Source organism: Dasypus novemcinctus, chromosome 6 (genome assembly GCF_030445035.2).
Source record: "Dasypus novemcinctus isolate mDasNov1 chromosome 6, mDasNov1.1.hap2, whole genome shotgun sequence".
Classification (NCBI taxonomy): Eukaryota; Metazoa; Chordata; class Mammalia; order Cingulata; family Dasypodidae; genus Dasypus; species Dasypus novemcinctus.
The window spans coordinates 122157069-122178358 of record NC_080678.1 but is presented as its reverse complement, the minus strand read 5'-3'; the positions used below and the strand labels follow the sequence as shown (position 1 = coordinate 122178358).

The window sequence follows — 21290 nt, the reverse complement described above, 5'->3', positions numbered from 1 at the left end:
CTTCCATAATTTGAAAACCCCGTTTTCATCTATTTTCTTTTTTTAAGTGGAAATGAAGTTAAAAGTATCAATTGTGGTAGGGTGTTAGGCCCAGATTTCCTGTTCCGCCCCCCTCTTCATCCCCCTCGCTCCCCACTTCTGTAGCTCTGTATTCCTAATTTAATTGATAAGAAACCTAAGCTCCTGTCCCTGCTCCCTCCCAAAATATTCCGTTCTGATAGCAGCAACCTGTGACTGAGGAATGCAGATTGAACTTCAATGCCAATATGTGTTATCTTGCCTTGACCTGAAAACTGCAAAACTAGCATAAACCATCAGAAACTAGCCCCTTTGTAGTCTAGCCCGAAAATGAGTTATAAATACCCCCCTCCCCTCCTTGGCTGCTGCAGTCTGTTCTGATTCAGCCCGCCTGCTAACTCTCTCTTAATTAAAGTCTTTGCTTAAACTGATTTCAGCTCCTGGTCTGATTTCTGAGACACCTCCCTTCCACCGCGTCCCCTCCCACACTAACAGAGGGCTGACGTCATCAATACAGCGACGGAAGGTATCCCCTGAAAGAACTTCAGAGATATCCAGTGACTTTAAGAGCAGATTCCAGTGCTCCGGAGGATGGCAGAAGCTGGAGAAGGAATCTACAAACAGTGAATTGGAGAAAGAGAAAAATATCAGGTAGGCAAATTCCATCCACGACCTGCCGGTCCACTTCCCTTCCCTCTCAATGGGTCTCATGCGGTGCTTGGGAGTTCTCCAGAGGCGGCATGGGACCTTCTCACCGGAGAAAAAGATTTTAGAAGAACGCAGAGCAGTGAGTTAGAATCCCACGCATATCCAGGAACAGAGATCCAAGTCCATTCACAAAGGCAGGGTGGAAAACAAGCTCCTGAGGTGTGCTGAAAACAAAGGGTTCCTGGGTTGAGGGAGGAGTGAAAACACGGCAGAATGGTGGTAGCTGAGTGGTGCACTCACTCAACCCAGTTACTCTCGGTGGGATTCTAAACGCGGAGTGGAGTTTTCTGGAGGACTCACCATTCTGAGATGACTCTATCTGACTCCCAGAGGCAGATAACCTAGCCGGGAAGAAACCTGAGGCAAAAAAGCCTCATAGAGAAAAACGTGGGGATGTATAAACTGAACTGCTCTGTGTCTAGAGGTCCCAGAAATGAAATGTGCAAGGAAAATGCGGTACTGGGAGAGGAAGAGAATTTAAAGAAATCGCAGGAACTGGAGACAAAATTCTGCAAAAAAATAAAGGGAACTAATCAAGTTTCCTTCTGAAAGCAGAGAAGAAAGAAGCTGGCACGTTAGGGCAGTTTGTTCTAATGTCTCAGGCCCTGGGAAAATGAGCATTAACAAGATAGGACCTAAGTTAAGCTTCAGTTTGCTGATAGAGGGACTCCATCTAGGGCATAAATTAATTTACTTAACATTTCCCTCAGTTTGATCTGGCTCTCAGCTACTGATCAAAATTTAAGGTGTTGAGCTCATTTTCAGTTACTGCCTAAGGTACTGGAGTGATATTGGTTGTTTTCATGGTAGTCATGACATAGGTAGTCATTACGTCATCACTTTTTCCTTGATCATTTTTATGTCACCCTTGACATAAAGAAAACATTTGCTAGTTCACAAGTGCCTGGTGACATACATTCGAAATTCTTGAGGGAAAACAGTGCACCAGGGAGACTAAAATGAGTACTATGAATGGAAAAAAATGCCCATCTCATTGTATGCTCCTAAGCTCAGGCAGGGCCCATGATTTGAACCAACTGAAAGCAAAGTAATCAAATCAGGGCCCTGAGGAAGTCCTTAACTGTTTAAACCATGTGGCATTTATTTTCCTGCCATTGTGTTATGTGTGGAACAACTTCCCCAGAAGTGTTTACTCAAGTAGAGCAGGTGGTGTTGGCATTTTCAAAAATGCTTCTTGTTCAGCTAAGTAATAATGGTTTGGCAATGCTGTTGTCTAAAATAAGTTAAGCAAATAAATCCAAAGACTTGCTGTGCTGCTATAGCTCTAATCATAGATTCAGTAATTTCTTCTATTGTGATTAGTAAATATCTAATACTGCTTTCATTTGTTTTACCTCAAGCCAAGGTAGCAACAATCTGCCAAAAGAGGCAAAACCAGAATCATTGACTCCCTGGGTTTATCCTATTTTACTTGAGAATATACTCTGAGGCAACTAGTTCAGTGAGAAGTTTCAGATTGATTATAAACTCTTAAGGGGCTGTGAGGAGACCAAGTGCACACTGCCCAGGTATTTACCAGCTATTAAGGCAGTTTGCTCAGGCATATCTCATAAAATTTCCATAATAAAGATATTGCCTGACAGAACAATGTCAGTACAGCCAAACTGATCTTATTTATGGATCCATTTCTAGGAATACTGTCATTTGTCCTTTGTATCTAAGGGTCTGTGGTATTCAGAGTATAAATGAGGAACTGACAAAAATTTATTTGTGTTATGAATCTTTTGCAGATCCAGTACCTTAAACCTGAAAGTGGACATGCATTATTAAGGTAACTTGTAGTTCATGGAGGCATATAGACTATTATAGTAATGTTTCCAAGCTCTTCTATGATATGTTTAATCATCTAGACGAGTTCTGTCTATATAGTGATTGATACTTGCCATTTCCTCCCAATTCACTATATTATTTTTTAACCAAAGAGTAATGTTTTTATTTCTTAATAATACTTTTTTGTTAGTTCTCATGTAAAAGATCCTAATGTAAAAAAAATCATTAAAAAAGGAAAGAAAAGCATGGAAAACTGACCCAGAATATTGAGGTTTTATTTACAAAGCTTCTTTTGTTGTACAGAAAGTAAAAATGCTGTTACAACCTTGGAGTTGCTAGTAACTGTGGATAATTAGCAATCACCAGTCACAGCTAGCCATGCTACAGCAAGTTTTAGGTGAAAAATTACAATTTTGTAAGCTGACAATTTTGTTGGGTTGAGGCCCCGATGCTTGGTGGTAGATTTCAAAGAAGAACTAAATGGTAGAATGCCACAATAACTATTCTTTGGCTTTTTAAAGACCGATTCCTAGGACATTGGTGTTTTAAGAGAGAAAGTGTTTCTTTGCTATTCTAGCAAAGAGGTCATTGGCACAAGGACTTAAAAATCTCCCTTCTAGATTTTGAGGAGCTTAGGGTTTTTATGTGTTCAAACGGCAGCATGGAGTAGTTACAATCACCATAGTAAATGTACAGAAAGGTGAGTATAGTTTTCAAATAACCATAAACAAATGTAAGGTCAGCCTAGAATAACCATCAAAATATTAAGTATACCCAAGGATGAACCTAATTTTGAAATAACTAAGCAAATGTAAGGTAAGACTAGAGTAACCATCACAAGATTAAGTATATGCAGAGGAGAGCCTAGTTTCAAAAAACTGTAAAGAAGGGTGAGGTTGAGCTAGTCAATTTCAATAATTTCAGTTATTAACTTTTGGTCATTCTGTATTATATTGAAAAAAAGGAAAAATTACATTATATAACAATAAAGTAACCATAACCTTTTGTTATCAGAATTCTTTTTTTTAAGGTTTATTTTTTATTTATTTCTCTCCCCTTTCTCCTTCCCCATTGTTTGCTCTCTGTGTCCATTTACTATGTGTTCTGTGTCCACTTCCATTCTTGTCGGTGGCATTGGGAATCTGTCTGTTTTTGTTGCATCATCTTGCTGCATCAGCTCTCCATGTATGCAGTGCCACTCTTGAGCGGGCTGCACTTTTTTCAAATGGGGTGGCTCCCCTTGCAGGGCTCACTCCTTGTGCATGGGGCTCCCCTACATGGGGACACCCCTGCATGACATGGTGCTCCTTGCGCATGTCAGGACTGTGCATGGGTCTGCTCACCACATGGGCCACGAGGCCCTGGGTTTGAACCATGGACCTCCTATATAGTATATGGATGCTCTATCAGTTGAGCCAAATCTGCTTTCCTGTTATCACAATTCTGAATTCTTAGTTGCAAGTTTACAGGCCCAAGAAAGCTTAAAGCAGAGTAAAGAGGACCTTGGGTCTAGTATTCGTATTTGATATACAACAAAGAGACTTGTGATGGTTAGGCTAATTCCCTAATAGTTTATTTGGGACAAGAAATAAATTTGTTACGGTAGAACAATGAGGCCCCCTGCTATGTGCATAGCTGAGAGTATTTGGTGACAAATCCAACAATCTGCAGTGTTACTCCCCTTTGAAATGTCCTTGGAGAAGCATAAAATGGCATTGTCTCTCCAGGCTAGTGCAACGATAAAGCATAGGAAAATATATGCCTTATAAGTGTTAGATAAAATTGTCTCGAGATCTCATTTATGTGAACACTTGGTCTGCCATTTTGGGAATAAGTAGGCTATCACATGACATTGTCTACTTTATTTCCTGGCTAGTTTGATTTTTAAGTTTCCAGAGTTAGAACAAGTCCAGGAGTCTGATGGAACTTTTTGTAGTTGAGTCAGGCCGACCCATGATCGACAACTCTGTAATTAAGATCTATTGTCAGAAGTTAGGAGATCTATTGTCAGAAGTTATGAGGATCTAGGGATGCCTTTTTGTCTGTGTCATTCGCAGTAGGCCCATAATCCTAGTGTCAGATTATGATTAATGGTGTATCTGTCATGTGGGACAGGAAACGTCCTTTACCTGTTGAAGATAATCTTTAGCATAATGCATTAAGAATTTACAAATTGGGTTATATCATGTCATGAAAATAAGTTATCAGTTCTCCATTTTATTCACAGGGATAGGTCTGCTAGTAACAATTTCATCTGGGAAGAGATTGTGTTCACCAAAGGGAGTGGTATGAGGGTAAAATTTTGGCTCAGGGAAGGCCATGTTCTACAGTTAATTCACACAGTTTTAATTTAAGTTTATACTAACAGCACTTTTACTAATGGCTCTTTTCACATGAAAGTATGCAAAAACATTTTAAAATTTACTCAGGCTCATTTCTTTTTGTATGTGTATCAATCTTAATGATGGAAACCATAGTTGGGAATAAAATGGCAGAAAGGAGATACCTGGTTCACAATTTTCAACTGGCATACCAGAAAATGTTAGGAATTCTCTTTGTTTCCATGGCATACTGAAATCATGAATTGAAGCAAAAGCATATCTGTTATCACTACAGAGGTTAGAATTTCCTTCACATAGGAGGCTGGCTTAGGTAAGAGCATAGAGTTCATCCTCTTTGGCAAAAGAAGATTGTGAAAGGCTACATTATTCAGTCAGTAAGCGGTTACCACATACCCTGCTTGGAATGTACCATGAAGTTTCTAGCATTAACAGAATGACATCTGGGCTGATTATAAGAGCACAAATGGAGTTGCTAATTTTGAAGTTACCAGTTTATAGTCATCGGGAACATCCTCATCAGTAAATGTAGGAGAGTTGTAAGGTTAAGAATACTGCAACATTTTGGTGAAGGTTGAGGTAAAGTAAAAGGTTCTCATAAGTCAATTCTTTGGAGGAAAAATGTTAGGTATGCTCAGAGTTTAGTTTACTGAGGCTCTATCTAATTTGGCCGCTTCTGCTATAGCTTTAGCACAATTTGGGTAAGCACAGACAACTGCATTAAGGTGTAGAACCTAAAAAGCAATAGATTTGGAATTTCCTCTATGTTCTTGAGTTAAAATTCCTAAGATTTGGATATATAACTATTGACTCCAATTATTTCCTCTTAACAAGGAGGACAGATCCTGATTGAACTGTGCAAATATTTGTATTACCATAATATAATTATTATGTATTACATAAGACCATAAATATAAAGAATATTCCAAAAGAGTTTCAAATTATGGTGGAGTCAGGCCATAAAAAATGAATATTTTATGAATTATAGATAGCTTAATTCAGGGAGGGATCCCTTGTATCTAGAAAATAGAATAATATTAGCAAGAATCAAAAAAAACTATAATCATTCTTTATCAGTTTATATAGCCTTAGGTGATTAATCCTTCTTTCATTTGATCTGTTACTGATTTCATGAACTTATCCACTTCTTCACTAGAATTCTGGAGATCTTGGCTCAGTACAGAGGTATGCTCTCAAAGTTATTTAAAAGTGTCATTAAAATCTGATACCCCAGAAAAGTTGACATAACCTTTTCTGTAAGGCTCTGAGACGATCATTTTTGCTCATAGCACACTGGTGTCTGTAGCTGATTGTGTTTTCATGGATGCATTAGAGCAAAAACTATTTGTAGATAACAGAAGAATCTTAAATTGTCCATAGTTAATTTATTGCTGTTTTACAGAAGAGAACAATCAGGTGAGAGTTTATGAAACATTATATTAAGAACAGCTGGACTTCTGACCAATAATGCTATTGTCTAATATCAGATATATATATATATCAGTACTTGGACAATTCCTGAACAGTTACGTTATTGACAAGTTTTAAGAACTTTATGTCATTTCTGAAATGTTTATATTAACATTTAATCCTATAAATATAACTAATAGAAAATTTAAAAATTCTTTTAAATTTGAAAACACATCCTGTGCAACTAACATGTCAAATAAAACTAGTTTTAACACTTCTCTTTTTACAATATTAAAAAAAAAATACTTTTTGTGATTTTTCAGTGGGTTCCTGGAAAATCCTGAGAATCTGAGATCAAGAAGGTATTATTTATGGTTCAATTTTTGGTAGGAACTTGTCAAAAGTTGCCAGATTTTAACGTTTTGTTAAACAGGATCATGAGAAATTGGGAAATATTTAGTTCCCTACTTAATGAAAGTGACAGCAAAAGATTTTACAAGTTGAGAGAGGGTATAGCATAATGGCAAAAATATACTTAAGTATTTCAAAAGAGAAGATATATTCTCTTAAACAATAATGGATAAGATCAATATAAAACACATGAAATTTTTTTGGGTAAAATACAAAATCTTTACTATCCCAGCAAGTTATGCAGATATTTCAGAAAAATCTTTTTTTATTTTTTAGTAAGAGGAAACCAATAATCCAAGAATACTTTGTCATTTTAACAGAAAGAAATCAAATGCCAGTTTTACATGGAGCTACTGTTTGATAAAACTCTTAAAAGCCTTATAAGCCTACCAAATCTAAACCAACCCTGATCATGACAAATAAAATCTCTTTTCTGTAAACCTCTTACACCTTTCTATATTCAGGATTGTCCTACATATTATTATTTCTCATTTTGCAACAACACGTCATTTTACTTCATGACAAAACTCTTTTCTTTTAACAAAATACATCTTGCCTTCCTTATGTATTTAAGTTATAAAAAGTTCTTGTAAACTGTCTTTACCCCAGTGTCCTTCTTTTTTTTTTTATTTCTCTCCCCTTCCCGCCCCAGTTATCTGTTCTCTGTGTCCATTTGCTGCGTATTGTTCTTTTTGTCCACTTCTGTTGTTGTGAGCCGCACGGGAATCTGTGTTTCTTTTTGTTGCATCATCTTGTTGTGTCAGCTCTCCGTGTGGGTGGCACCTTTCTTGGGCAGGCTGCACTTTCTTTCGCGCTGGGCGGCTCTCCTTACGGGGCGCACTCCTTGCGCGTGGGGCTCCCCTACGCGGGGGACACCCCTGCGTGGCAGGGCACTCCTTGCGCACATCAGCACTGCACATGGAACAGCTCCACAAGGGTCACGGAGGCTGGGGTTTGAACCGCGTACCTCTACGGATGCCCTAACCACTGGGCCAAGTCCACTTCCCCCCAGTATCCTTCTGAACACAATTTACATTTTTGATTATCTTAAGAATCTAGTAGATATAAGCCTTTATTATTTGATTAGAAATCTATAAATTTAGGAAGAACAAACCCAAGTAGAATAAAATTATTGTTATATTGTACTTAGTATTGATAATTCCAAAGACATGGTTATTTTTATCTAACTAACAATATTTAATCGGTCCTCTTTGTCTAGTTTTTTTAAAAATTTTTTTAAATTGATTTTGTAAAAATATTACATTAAAAAATATGAGGTTCCATTCGACCCCACCACCCCCACCGCACCCCTCCCCCCCCCAGCTACACTCACTCCCATCATCATGACACATCCATTGCATTTGGTAAGTACATCTCTGGGTATCTCTGCACCTCATGGTCATTGGTCCACATCATGGCCCACACTCTCCCCCATTGCATCCAGTGAGCCCTGGGAGGATTTACAATGTCCGGTGATTGCCCCTGAAGCACCATCCAGGGCAACTCCAAGTCCCAAAGGCGCCTCCACATCTCATCTCTTCCTGCCATTCCCCATACCCATCAGCCACCATGTCCACTTTTCCCACTCCATTGCCACCTTTTCTCTGAGGTCCTTGGATTGGTTGTGTCCGTTGCACCTCTATGTCAAGAGGAGGCTCAGATTCCACATGGTTACTGGATGCAATCCTCCTGCTTTCAGTTGTAGGCACTCTAGGCTCCATGGTGTGGTGGTTGTCCTTCTTCAACTCCATCTTAGCTGAGTGAGGTGAGTCCAATAATTCAGATTGTAGGAGCTGGAGTCTGTTGAGGCTCAGGGCCTGGCTATCATATTGTCAGTAAAAAGATTCAATCCCCTAAATATATCTTAAACCCCAATACCAACTACAATTCCAGTAAAGTAGCATGATAGTCTTATGAAAAGAGATCCCCTCTGGGTCCAGTTTCATCACGCAGAAACACCAGCTCCAAAGAAGGGCCATCTGACATGGCAGTGAACCCTATCTGCCATGACTGTAGAACCCGTGGGTCCCTTTAGCCCTCAAAGGAACCAATACCTGGGGATTGTATCTACTTTATCTGTCTCTTAGACTCTGCTCAGTTGTGCATAAGGGAAATCCTTCTGACAGCCTCCAGACTCTTTTTTTTTTTTAGAGACTCATAGCCATATAAACTCATTCTCCTTTCTATTTCCCCCTTACATTAGATCAAACAGCATTTTAAAGTCATATTATTCTATGTAGACAGGGATATTCTACTGATCCGCATCGAACCTTCAATTCAAGGTCATTTTCCAGTTGCATTATCAGTTGTTAGTTGATAGTGATCCCTTGGTGCCAGGGAGGCTCATCCCCGGGTGTCATGTCCCACGCTGGGGGGAAGGCATTGCATTTAGATGCTGAGTTAGGGTTTGAGACTGGCCACATTTGAGTAACATGAAGGCTGTCAGGAGGAAATTCCCAGGCACAGTGCTGCTCTAGGCCTTGTTCTTATTTCAGGCATATAGGCTCACAAGCATAGTCATTAGTATCAGGGGCTTACTGTTGGACCCTCATTCCTTCTCGGTCCTTGCTGCTGCACTTGGGGGACTGCCGCTGCTCCCCTAGGGACCACGACTTTGCCTAGGTTTTAAATGAATTGTGTAAATTTTAATTTTCTTCAAAAGATTGGATTCATTTCTATGAATACTTTGCTTTCACCAGAACTATTAGCAGTTTGTTTTACTTAATTGCTCGAACTAAAGAAGTTTTAATTTATATGCATAAGTGCTTGTTTTACCTTTGTAAAACTTGAACAGAATTCTTTGAAGAAATTTCAGAATTGTGTAATACCATCCAGGGGTAGGAAAATATCATACATCAAAATTATAGGCAGACACAAATAGAAAGCTTATAGCTTGAATTAAAAATAAGTTAACCATTTGTCAAACAAAATCATAGAAATAAATATAGAAATCCCATCATCTTATAATTTCTCATTTGCCTTTTGCAAAGAATTCTTTAATGAAACTATTTTCATGTCTTGTGATATCTTAGTAAACTCTGAGTATAAATTAATGTGGACATTCCATTCTGCTGATCAGTTTTAGAGCACCTGTTATGGAGTAATGAGTAATTTTGTCTAATTGTATCATCCCCAGAACAGACACTGAAATTCCAGGTTGTCTTTCATGCCTATTTGTTAGACTGGCACAGCTTCCGCCCTATAAATTTTGAACATGTAATATGCCAGAGTGTAGGGAATAAAATTTTTTTGATAAAGGGGAGGATCCCTCTTTATCATTTTACTTCTTATCTTGTGCACAGGACAAAGAAACCAATAGTAGACAGAAATGAAGCTGGTGTAACAAAAGGCGAGCAACTCAGTCCAAGCTCAAAATTTGGACTTTCTCATCAGTAAGATTGACCCACTAACCTTTGGACTGAGAGCTAGCAAAATCAGAGAACTCAAATGCAAAAATAGTGGAGCTCAGATCTGAGAGAGATGCATCCATGAACCTTGGAAATGGTGGGGAGAAAAGAAAACACAAAGAGTTCAGCAGTAACTTTTGTTTGTCTTTCTTGTCTCCAGACTCGTTAGTAGTCACTACTGAATCCTGTCCTCATAGCCAAAATTGCCAAAAATAAGATGCAAAATGTCCACAGGAATTGAACTTTTTGTGTCTCACAGCTTTTTAAAGTTCATGAATCAGGTAACATACAAGCCATAAAATGGAAGGGACTCTGAAGAGTGAGAGCAAGAAGGATTCTGTAGGCAAAAAAGATAGTCTTAAAGGAATCTTACTGATTGGCGCAGCACAGTGTTCCTCCCTTGGCTTAGACTTGACTAAGAGGAACTAAGCTACAGAAGAAGAATTTGTTGTTCCCAAGATTCAAGCTTTGGGACAGGAGCACTTACATTGTCAGGAACTCAGTTAAGCTTTGGTTTGCTGACATGATGCTTAGTATGAGGGACTGAATCTCAGCCTATGTACTCTAACATCATATAGGCTTGTACTTCTTGTTTTGACAATAAATATCCTTACTACTTTCTCAAAAGTATAATTTCCACAGTTGTTCAACAAAGTGTATGTTAAAGAATTAAAAAAACAACAACTACATTTAAGCATCTCATGGTCCCATGATATAAATATTTCATACAATAGGATGATTGCAAACCTCAAAAATTTGAAAAGGATGACCAATATTCCCTATTCAAAAGGAAATATAACCAGAAAATAATGGTGAACATGGAGAATATAATCTATGAACTGAAAATTAAGGGTGAAAATCCTTCTAAATAACCTTGGCCCAAATAATAAACATACATCATGAAAAATAATACTTGTTGAATATTTTTTACATAAAATTTCTAGAGTCACAAATTTAGACCCATATTACTAATTATTGGCCTTCTATTGTGTCAAATACGTACATAAGTCAAAATAAATAATTAAGTGATATAAATACCTACCTTAAAAAGTTTGAAGAACGGACAATTACGGGACATTGTAGATCCCCCCAGGGCCCACTGGATGGAACGTGGGAGAGTGTGGGCTATGATGTGGACCATTGACTATGGGGTGCAGTGATGCCTAGAGATGTACTTACCAGGTGCAATGGATGTGTCACGATGATGGGAGAGAGTGTTGCTGTGGGGGGAGTGGGGGGTGGGGGCGGTGGGGCTGAATGAGACCTCATTTTTTTAATGTAATTTTTAAAAAATAAATAATTAAAAAAAATAAATAAATACAAAACATTTAAAAAAGTTTGAAGAAATAAAAGTAACAATTACTGGAGGGTAGACATGGAAGGGAATTAATAGAGAAGCAAAAAACAGATCATTTATAAATGGAAAAAATAGAAGTACCTAGGTCCAGATCAATGTGTCTATTAGTTATTTCTGCAGTGAAGGTAGTGTTCTATATCTGCACACTCTATTACAGCTGCTGATAGCCATATACAGTTATTGGGCTGTTGAAATGTGGTTAGTGGTATTGAAGCACTGAATCTTTAGTGTTATTTGAATTTAGTTAATTTAAATTTAATAGTCATGTATGGTTATTGCTTACAGTATTGAAAAGCAAAGAACTCAAATCTTGGACAATGCAATGAAAAGTAATGAAATAGATTTAAAACAAAAATGAATAAAAAAGACACAAGTAGTCAAAAATAGGCAATAAGAATGGTGAGGTAAAAGTTGATACAAGAAAATGAAAGATAGCTCTTTGGTATTAAAAAGTCTGGATATAGTCAGGACTTATAAAAGTGAAAGTAAATGAGGCCTGCTCACATTTGTTCTTTGGAGAATCCACCAGAACCTCCAAATTGGAATACATGGTGAAGTCAGCTTGGTTCTGAGTCAGGTTCCAAAATAAAGCAGGACTTTATTTTTTTTAATTTGTTGATGTTTAATTTGTTGATGTTCAATTGTTCATAGTATCATTTTACAATCTTTTTTAAAAATTTATTGAAATATATCACTCATACATAAGCATACATAAACAAGTGTATAATAGTTGTGAACTTACAAAACAAAGATATATATAACATCAAATATATATAATATCTCACCCTACCACCAATAACTTGCATTGTTTTTAACCTTAACTAATAAATAGCGTTGTCAAAATATTGCTACTAAACAAAGTAATTTTCCCCTAATCAATCCTATTATTATCTTTATATCATTTAAATATGAACATACATGAACAAGTGTATAGTAAAAGTAGTGAATTTACAGAGCAAACATGCATAACATCATACAGGGGTCCCATACATCAACCCTCCAACAACACCTTGCTTTGTCATGAGATGTTTGTTACAAATTATGAAAGAATATTGTCAAAATCTTACTAAGTCCTTGTCGTACATTTGGTGTCTTTTTCCCCCAACCCATCCTATTATTATTTTTTAAATATATTTTTTAATGACAGAAATTGTAAACTTATAAAACAATCATACCACATGTGCAGAATCCCCAAACAACACCCCTTCATCAACACACCACATTGTGGTATGTCATTTGCTACAGATAAAATATCATCTGATTGTTACCATGTCCATAGTGTACATTGGGCTCACATTTTTCATTCTGCCTCAGTATTAACACAGTACATCTTTTGCATAGATGCAAGAATATTATATTATTACTACTAACTCCAGTCCATAGGTCACTCCAGCTGTTTTTTTCCCATGCTTCTCCACATTCCCAACACCCTGCAGTAGTGATATACATTTGTTCTAGCTAACAAAGGATACTTATATCTGTGCCATCAACCACAATTCTCATCCACCTCTTGGTTTACTGTGCTATCCACTTCCTAGATTATTCTCTAGCATTCTGTCAATTGGCATTGACATAATTAGACTACCACTTTTAGTCATATCCCCATTTATAAACTAGCTGTTACTGTGTGCTACCACCACTCTATATATTTTCATACCTTTACAGTAAAGCTGATTAAAACTTCTACATACATTAAACATCAGTAGTCTCTTCTGTCCTCCTCTTACCTCCTTTAAGAATCCACCATCTACCACCAGGTCTTAAAGATATTTTCCTACAATTTCTTCCAGAAGTTTTATGGTTCTTGCTTTTATTTTTAGTTTTTTTATCCATTTTGAGTTAGTTTTTGGATAAGGAGTGAGATAGGGGTCCTCTTTCTTTCAGCTATGGGTATCCAATTCTTTCAGCATCTTTTGTTTGATTGGATTGCTCTGTCTGAGCTGTGTGACTTTGACAGGCTAGTCAAAAATCACTTGACCATACCTGTGAGGGTCTGTTTCTGAACCATAAATTTGGTTCCATTGGTCTATTGTGTCTGTCTTTAGGCTAGAACCATGCTGTTTTTACCACTATAGGTAGTTATTATGATTTAAAGTCTGGAGATGAGGGTTCACTTTTTCTTTTTATGATGTTTCTGGCTATTCAGGACTCCTTACCCTTCCAAATAAATTTAATGATCATGTTTTCAATTTTTTCTTTAATGCTGGTGGAATTTTTATCAGGATTACATTAAATCTGTATATCAATCTGAGTAAAATTGACATCTTGATGATAATTAGCCTTCTAATCCATGAGCATGGAATGTTCTTCCAGTTATTTAGGGCGTTTTTGATTAGCATTGAGCATTTAGCATTGAGCTGCATTTTTCTGAATACAAGTGCTTTACATCATTGGATAAGTATATTCCTGACTTTTTGAGTTTTATCTGTCATTTTTTAATTTCGCTATTCTTTTGACACTTTTAGTTACTTTTATTGCTATAATCTTCATGTCTAGACTCTCTTCCAGGCCCCTCTCTCCTGTCTTTTCTTTTCAGGCTCTAGCACACCCTTTAGTATTTCTTGAATATCTGGTCTCTTGCTTAGAAATTCTCTCAGTTTCTGTTTATCTGTGAATATTCTAATTTTGCACTCATTTTTGAAAGACAGTCTTGCTGGATATAAGATTTTTGGCTGGAAGTTTTTCTCTTGTAGTATCTTAAATATATCAGACCACTGTCTTCTTGCCTCCATGGTTTTTGGTGAGAAATCAGCACTTAATCTTATTGGAAATCCCTTATATGTTATGCATTGCTTTTCTCTTGCTGCTCTCAAAATTCTCTCTTTGTCTTTGGCACTTGACATTCTGATGAGTATGTGTCTTGGAGTTGGTCTATTTGGATTTTTTTCAGATGGGAGTATGTTGTGCTTCTTGGACATGGATATCTATGTCCTTCAATAGGCTTGGGAAATTTTCTACCATTATTTTTTCAAATATTTCTTCTGCCCCTTTTCCTTTACTTCTCCTTCTGGGACACACATGACATGTATTTTTGTATGCTTTTTGCTATCATTTAGTTCCCTGAGACCTTGTTGAATTTTTTCCATTCTTCATCTGTTCTTTTGTATGTTCACTTTCAGAGGCCATTTTTTCAAGCTCACCAATCCTTTCTTCTGCCTCTTCAAATCTGCTATTATATGATTCTAATGTTTTTTAATTTCAGTGATTGCACCTTTCATTCCCATAAGATCTGCTATTTTTCTATGTATGCTTTGAAATTCTTCTTTGCGCTCATCCAGTCTCTTCTTAATATCCTTCATCTCTTTAGCCATCTCATTGGATTTTATTAAGGAGCTTTGTTTGAACATCTGTAATTTGTTTTCTCAACTCCTTTATGTCATCTGGAGGCTTATCTTGTTCTTTTAACTGGGCCATAGCTTCCTGTTTCTTGGTGTGAATTGTAATTTTTTTAAATTTCTCTTCCCTTCCCTCCCCCCCAGTTGTCTGTTCTCTGTGTCCATTCGCTGTGTGTTCTCCTGTGACTGCATCTATCCTTATCAGTGGCACCAGGAATCTGTGTTTCTTTATGTTGCATCATCTTATTATGTCAGCTCTCTGTGTGTGCAGCGCCATTCTTGGGCAGGCTGCACTTTCTTTCCCTCTGGGTGGCTCTTCTTACGGGGTGCACTCCTTATACATGGGGTTCCCCTACATGGGGGACACCCCTGCATGGCACGACACTCCTTGCGTGCATCAGCACTGCGCATGGGCCAGCTCCACATGGGTCAAGGAGGCCCAGGGTTTGCACTGCGGACTTCCCATTGGTAGGCAAATGCCCTATCCATTGGGCCAACTTCGCTTCCTGGATTGTAGTTTTTTGTTGGTGTCTTCACATCTGGCTTACTACAATAATTATTCTGGGTGCAGTTTTTCTCTTTAGTTTAGGACTTCCTATCTTTTCTCCCTTGCTGGTTGTGTAGTAGGAGCGAAGCATGTAGTTGGTGCTGTAAGCTGTGGAGGGTCAAGCTTGCCCTAATTGCACCAGGGATCAATGAAGCTTCTTCCAACTTTCTCCTTTGCCAGGAGTAGGGACAGAGTCACAGCCATGTGGAATAATCCAAGTGCAGGCCTAGACTATAGTTGCCCAGAGAGACTGATGAAACTTCACATCCCTTTCTCCCCTGCCTGAGGCGGGAATGGAGCTGCAGATGGGGGCAGCAATCTACAAAGTGTAGGTCCAAGATGACCACAGTTGCCCTGGTAGACTTCTGATTTTCAGTCTATTCCAGCCAAAGTTACCTGTAGTTACCTTTATAGGTTGGTGCAGTGCTTCTCAGTCTTCTCCCCACCAGAGGCGGGACTGAAGCCTAGGCTAGGGCTGCAGGCTGATCTGTGTGAAAGAAACTGATTCCTGCTGACATTGAGAGTTTCAGTCAGCCCGGGTTCCCCTCAGGCTCCGGCCAGAGTCAAAATGGTGGCTACTGGCCTCTTTCTGACTTGGGCTGGTTCATACCCCAGTTGTTACTAGAGTTATATCTTAGCCTGTTGAGTCTACCAATCAGTGGCTGAAATTGGCAGCCAACTGTCTCCTGCTCCCCCGTTTCTGGGAAAGGGAATTTCCGATTCCAGCCGCAGAATAGCTCCTGGGGTGGCTCATGCCACCAGAGTAGGATATAGTCCCCGGCCTTCATGGCATGGCTGGTAATTTCCCAAGAGGCTGGCACAGGTCCCCGCAACTTCCTCCCTGCTGGAAGTGGCACTGGGGCCTAGACCAGAGCTGCAGTATGAACTGGATGGAAAGAAGGCAGTCCCCAGCAGCACTGTCATTTTCAGTCTGCCCACTTTCCCTCGTGCCAGGTGTGGAGTTAAGATGGTGGCTCCTGGCCTCTTTCTGACTTGGACAGGTTCAAACTTTAGCTGTTCTCATGATTATACTGTAGCCCACTGAATTTCCTCATCATAGCTGAAATTGATGCCCAACTGTCTCTTCCTCCCCTGTTTTGGGAAAGTGTAGCTTTCAATTCCAGCCATGGAACAGCTCCTGATATGGCTTTTGCCTCCAGTGGAGGGAGATTGGGCACCAGCCTCCCAAGCATGGAGCACTCTACTTATGAGTCTTCTCTGCAGATGGGCAGTCTTCTCCTTCCACTCTTTCAAGGACATTGCAGGATACTCTTCTGGTCTCCTGGAGCCCCCAAACATGTGCTTTAGCTAGCTCTAGAGAGCTCTGGGTGTTTACTGATTGCCCTGTAGCAGGGCTGACTCTAGGAGCTCCTTACTCTGCTGCCATCTTTCTGGTTCTGGTCCATCTTACAGTCTTTCAATTTCTATAGCCAGTAGTCATGGACAATTTCATTTCTGACTTTAGTTAGTCTTGTTTTCTCTTTTCCTTGTCAGTGGAGCTAAAGGTTTAGCAATTTTATTGTCAAAGAATGAACTTTTGGGTTTGTTGATTTTTCTGTACTATTTTCTCTCTTCCCTATTCCATCATGTCCATTTTAATCCTTACTATTTCCTTCCTTCTGGCTTAGTTTGCTTTTTTTTCCATAGTTCCTTAATTTATAGGGTAAGTTTTTGATTATTGATTTAAGATTTTTCTCTTTATTAAAGTAACTGTTTATACATATAAATTATACTCTGAACACTCCTTTAATTTTATTCCATAAGTTTTAGTTGTCTTATGATTTTAGTTCATCTCAAAGTATTTCCTAATTTCTTCATTTTTTTTTTAAGCCCTTGGTTGCTTAAAAATGTATTGTTAATTTTCATATACTTGTGAGCTTTTGAGGTTTCTTTCTGGAATTAAATTTTACTTTCATTATTGTTCAAGAATGTATTAAATCTTTAAAAAATTTTTAGACTTTTTTGTGACCAGATATTTGGTCTAACCTGTAGAATATCCCAGGTGTACTAGTTAAGACAATTTTGGGACCAAATATTTGGTCTAACCTGTAGAATATCCCAGGTGCACTAGTTAAGAATGTACCAGGTGCACTAGTAGGTTCTTCTACTATTGTTTGGCATGACTTGTATATATCTTCCAGGGTCAGAGTGGCTTATAGTGTTGTTCAATTCCATTGATTTAGGGTTTGTGGGGCAAAATAGTTCTTTCCTCTAAAGTTCATTAGCGACTTGTCTATGAAGTCCTGTAATGGTGGTATAGGAAACAAAAACATCCAGGATGGCCTTCTTTCTGACTCTGATGTAAATATAACAATTGGGAAAACTTTCTTGAATATTCAATTCCAATGATGATGCCTATCTAAAGCTTACCAGAACCTCTGTGTTTCTACCAAAGTATGTACCACTATAACAATACACTTCTTGACTACATCCTCCAGCAAACAATGAACTCCAAATTGTTAGGAGTCTAGTGAGTCTGCTTATATTACAACATCAGAGTTTGGCATATGAAGAGACTCAGAAATGTTGATGACAGAATGAAAGACACTGATATGGGTATTTTTTATTATTAAAGCCCAAGTTTCGGATTAATATTGATGGAATCCACTTATGAGGGAAGTAATTTAAGATCTGTAAAGAATTCAGTAACCATCAAAGGAATGCTGGTCATTGATGTGGATGTATACAGGGGCTACCTGAGTCAGTATTAAGGATGGTTGAATAAAAGCCATCAATGTTCATTGTCCGAAACCCTTTCCCGCAAACCTAAACTGAGATTGGTGATGGTGTGGTAATAAAAGACTATGTAATCCAAGCTATATAAATTTATGAATACTTAGACTCCTTGTTTTCAGGATAAAAATCATTTAATACAGAATTTCATCAATAGCAGTGACAATAAATTTTCATCAGGAAGTCATTTATTTGTAGGCAAGTTTAAAAAGTATATTTTTGTCTTATGCTGTTTAGAGACCTGTTGGATTATTTAAAAGGATTCCCTTTTCCATTTTACCAAAATAAGTTTCATGTTTTATGTCAAAGTTATAATGAATATTTCCTGGATTATTTAGTTTAAATTATGGCATCTATTTTTGTTATTTTAATAGCATCATATTTTCTAATATTGATGATGGAAATTGATCCATAAAATCTATCATTTCCTCAATTCATCCTGTGAGGTGTTTGATGTTTGTGGAATTATTCCTTCCAGGAATCAGTGACATGGAGATGTATGATATTATTTAGAAAATGTGGAAAATTTTGAACAATGTCCCTTCCCTAAGGATGGGCCTATTTTCTATGATTTGTATATTATAATCAGTACTCAAATGTTTCTATATAATTCTTTTCAACTTGCATGCAAAATTTTCTAAATTGATAAAATATCTTAGGACTCAAACTTCACAGTTTTCATAAAAAAGGCATGAGTGGGCAGACCCTGGGCAAATAAAGAGCTTCAAGGCCTGAAAATTAATTTTAAAAAGCAATAATAGTAATAAAATATCAAATCAAATATGATTGTTGTCTATAACCACAAGGAAAATATATGAAAAATATATTGATGGAAATGGTAATACTATAATACAGAAAATCCAAAAAATATGAAAACAGGCATTAATGGAAGAAACAAGGGCCACAAAAATATATAATACTCCCAAAGACTAAATAACAAGATGGCAGAAGATAGTAAAAAATCATCAGTAGTGACTTTTGTATGTATGGTTTTTTGTTTTTTTTTTTGTATTTTTTGAAGATACATACATCACATAAAATGTTACATTAAAAAATATAGGAGTTTCTCATATACCCCACACCCACACCCCCACTCCTCCCATGTCAACAACCTCTTTCATCATTCATTGTATTTGGTGAATACATTTTGGAGCACTGGTACACCGCATAGATAATAGTTTACATCGAAGTTTATACTCTCCCCAGTACATTCAGTGGGTTATGGAAGGGTATATAAAGTCCAGCATCTCTCCCTGCAGTAGAGAAAGTGACCATGGTATTTGCTGAGGAGCAGGGAGAGTGAAGAAGTGTGATGTTGGGACATTTTCAGGACATGGAGTTGTCCTAAATGATATTGTAGTAATGACTTTTAATTGTCTTGGTCTTGGATGGAGTGTTTGATTCTGCTTTTCTACTATCCTCCCAGACATGCTAATGCTGTAAATCTATCTACCACACACTATAAGAACCAAGGCCTTGTTTGGTGTCACAGAGAATTTGTTCCTTATAGAATATGTTCTCAAACTTTGATACCAATAGGAGTCATACCTGGAGTTGTCAAACTCCCAACACCCAGGCCATACATGGGAACAATTAAATCTTGATCTCTGATGCTAGGACCCAAGCATTAGTATTTGTTAGTTTCCAAGAGATTTCTACATGCCAAGTCTTTAGAGATCCATGCCCTTAGAGCACATGATGCAAAATGGGAAATGTCTACATTAAATGTGCAAATAATCATAAGCACAATTGCATATTTTTTAATAAAATGAAAATTATTCTCATATGTATAGGTTGGTATATATTAAGAGTGTTTTCCTAGTGACATTTGTAACCATATTCAGAATTTAAAATCAACTAAATAAGGAAGTTAATAAGAGTGAAATAATTCAGTTTCATTCAAATATAAATTCAAAGTCTTAGTAAGAAAACCATAAACTTGCATAGTACTCTAGGGTAGATACTTAAATTTAAATTTTTGACATACAAAAACAAAATTATAAAATAAGCTTCTCATTTTGTCACAGTAAGAATAAATTGTTCTAGAGACTACAATGTGGCCTCTGCCCTAACACTCCCCTCCTCCATGCTTTATAACACTAACCATTTTCATTTTTGTCACAAAAGTAACATCAGTCACAAGTATTCATATTTTTTCATCTTCACTTCATTCATTCATTCATTCATTCATTCATTCATTTATTTATTTTAGTAGGTATTGGGGATGGAATTCAGGATCTGTTACACAGGAAGTAAATGCACAAATATAGAGCTACATTTGCTACCCTTTATTTTATTTTTTTTCAGGGTACAAGATTATTTTTCTTTCTTGTTTAATAGCCCTGGGTAAAACTTTCAACATAATATTGAATAGCAGTGGTAAAACAAGTATCCTTGTATCATTACTAATCTTAGGGAGAAAGCTTTCTGTCTTTCCCCATTGGTATTTGCTTTTCATGAAGGTCCTTCATTATTTTGAGGAAGTTTCCATATTTCATATTTTTCTGATTTTAATGTGCTTTATGTTTTTAAAAGATATTTAATTACATAAATACTACTTAAAAATATGGGGGATTCCCATATGCCCCACTCCCTACCCTACCCACATTTTCCCACATTAACAACATCCTTCATTAGTGTGGTATATTTATTACAATTGATGAACACATTTTGGAGGTTTGCCACTAAGTGTGGATTATAGTTTACATTGTAGTTTACACTCTCACTTGCACAATTTTGTAAGTTATGGCAGTATATATAATGGCCTGTATCTGTCATTGCAATGTCATTCAGTGCAATTACCTCATCCTGAAAATGTCCCATTATGACATCTGTTTTTCCCTCTCCCTCCCCTCAGAACCTCCAGTGGCCACTGCCTCCATATCAGTGATAAAAGTTCTTCCACTGCTAGAATCATAATAAGTTTATGCTAGAATACCAGTAAGTCTATTCTTGTCCATTGTTCATTTACCAGTCCTGAGGATTCTGGGACAGTGATAGCCATTCCACATCTAACTGAGAGGGGGCTTAGATCCCATAGGGCAGATGGATGGGGCTATCCTTGCTGTTGCAGATACTCAGTTCCTTGGAATGGTCATTGTCCATCATTATCTCCTTAGTTGTCCTGGGTGATTCAAATGAACTAGAGAGTAGATGTTGCAATTCTGTTGAGATTCAGGGCCCAGCCAGCACAAGGAGAGCACAAAGATTTAAGTCTCTTGGACATACAGTGAT

At 37.5% G+C, this 21290-nt stretch overlaps 1 protein-coding gene across 6 annotated transcripts in view; it reads left to right on the top strand.

Moving 5' to 3' along the window:
- The first annotated feature begins 378 nt into the window (after window positions 1-378).
- The window catches only part of LOC111761895 (zinc finger protein 709-like), a 104511-nt gene continuing 83599 nt past the window's right edge, over window positions 379-21290 (top strand). For 3 of the 6 annotated variants that reach the window (XM_058299340.1, XM_058299337.1, XM_058299342.1), the window contains exons 1-2: window positions 529-669; window positions 2478-2518. The gene's annotated coding sequence lies outside the window, so the exon portion shown is untranslated. Of the gene's footprint in view, window positions 670-2477; window positions 2519-21290 lie in introns of all 6 variants that reach the window. The other 3 variants (XM_058299341.1, XM_058299343.1, XM_058299339.1) reach the window with 3 other exon arrangements.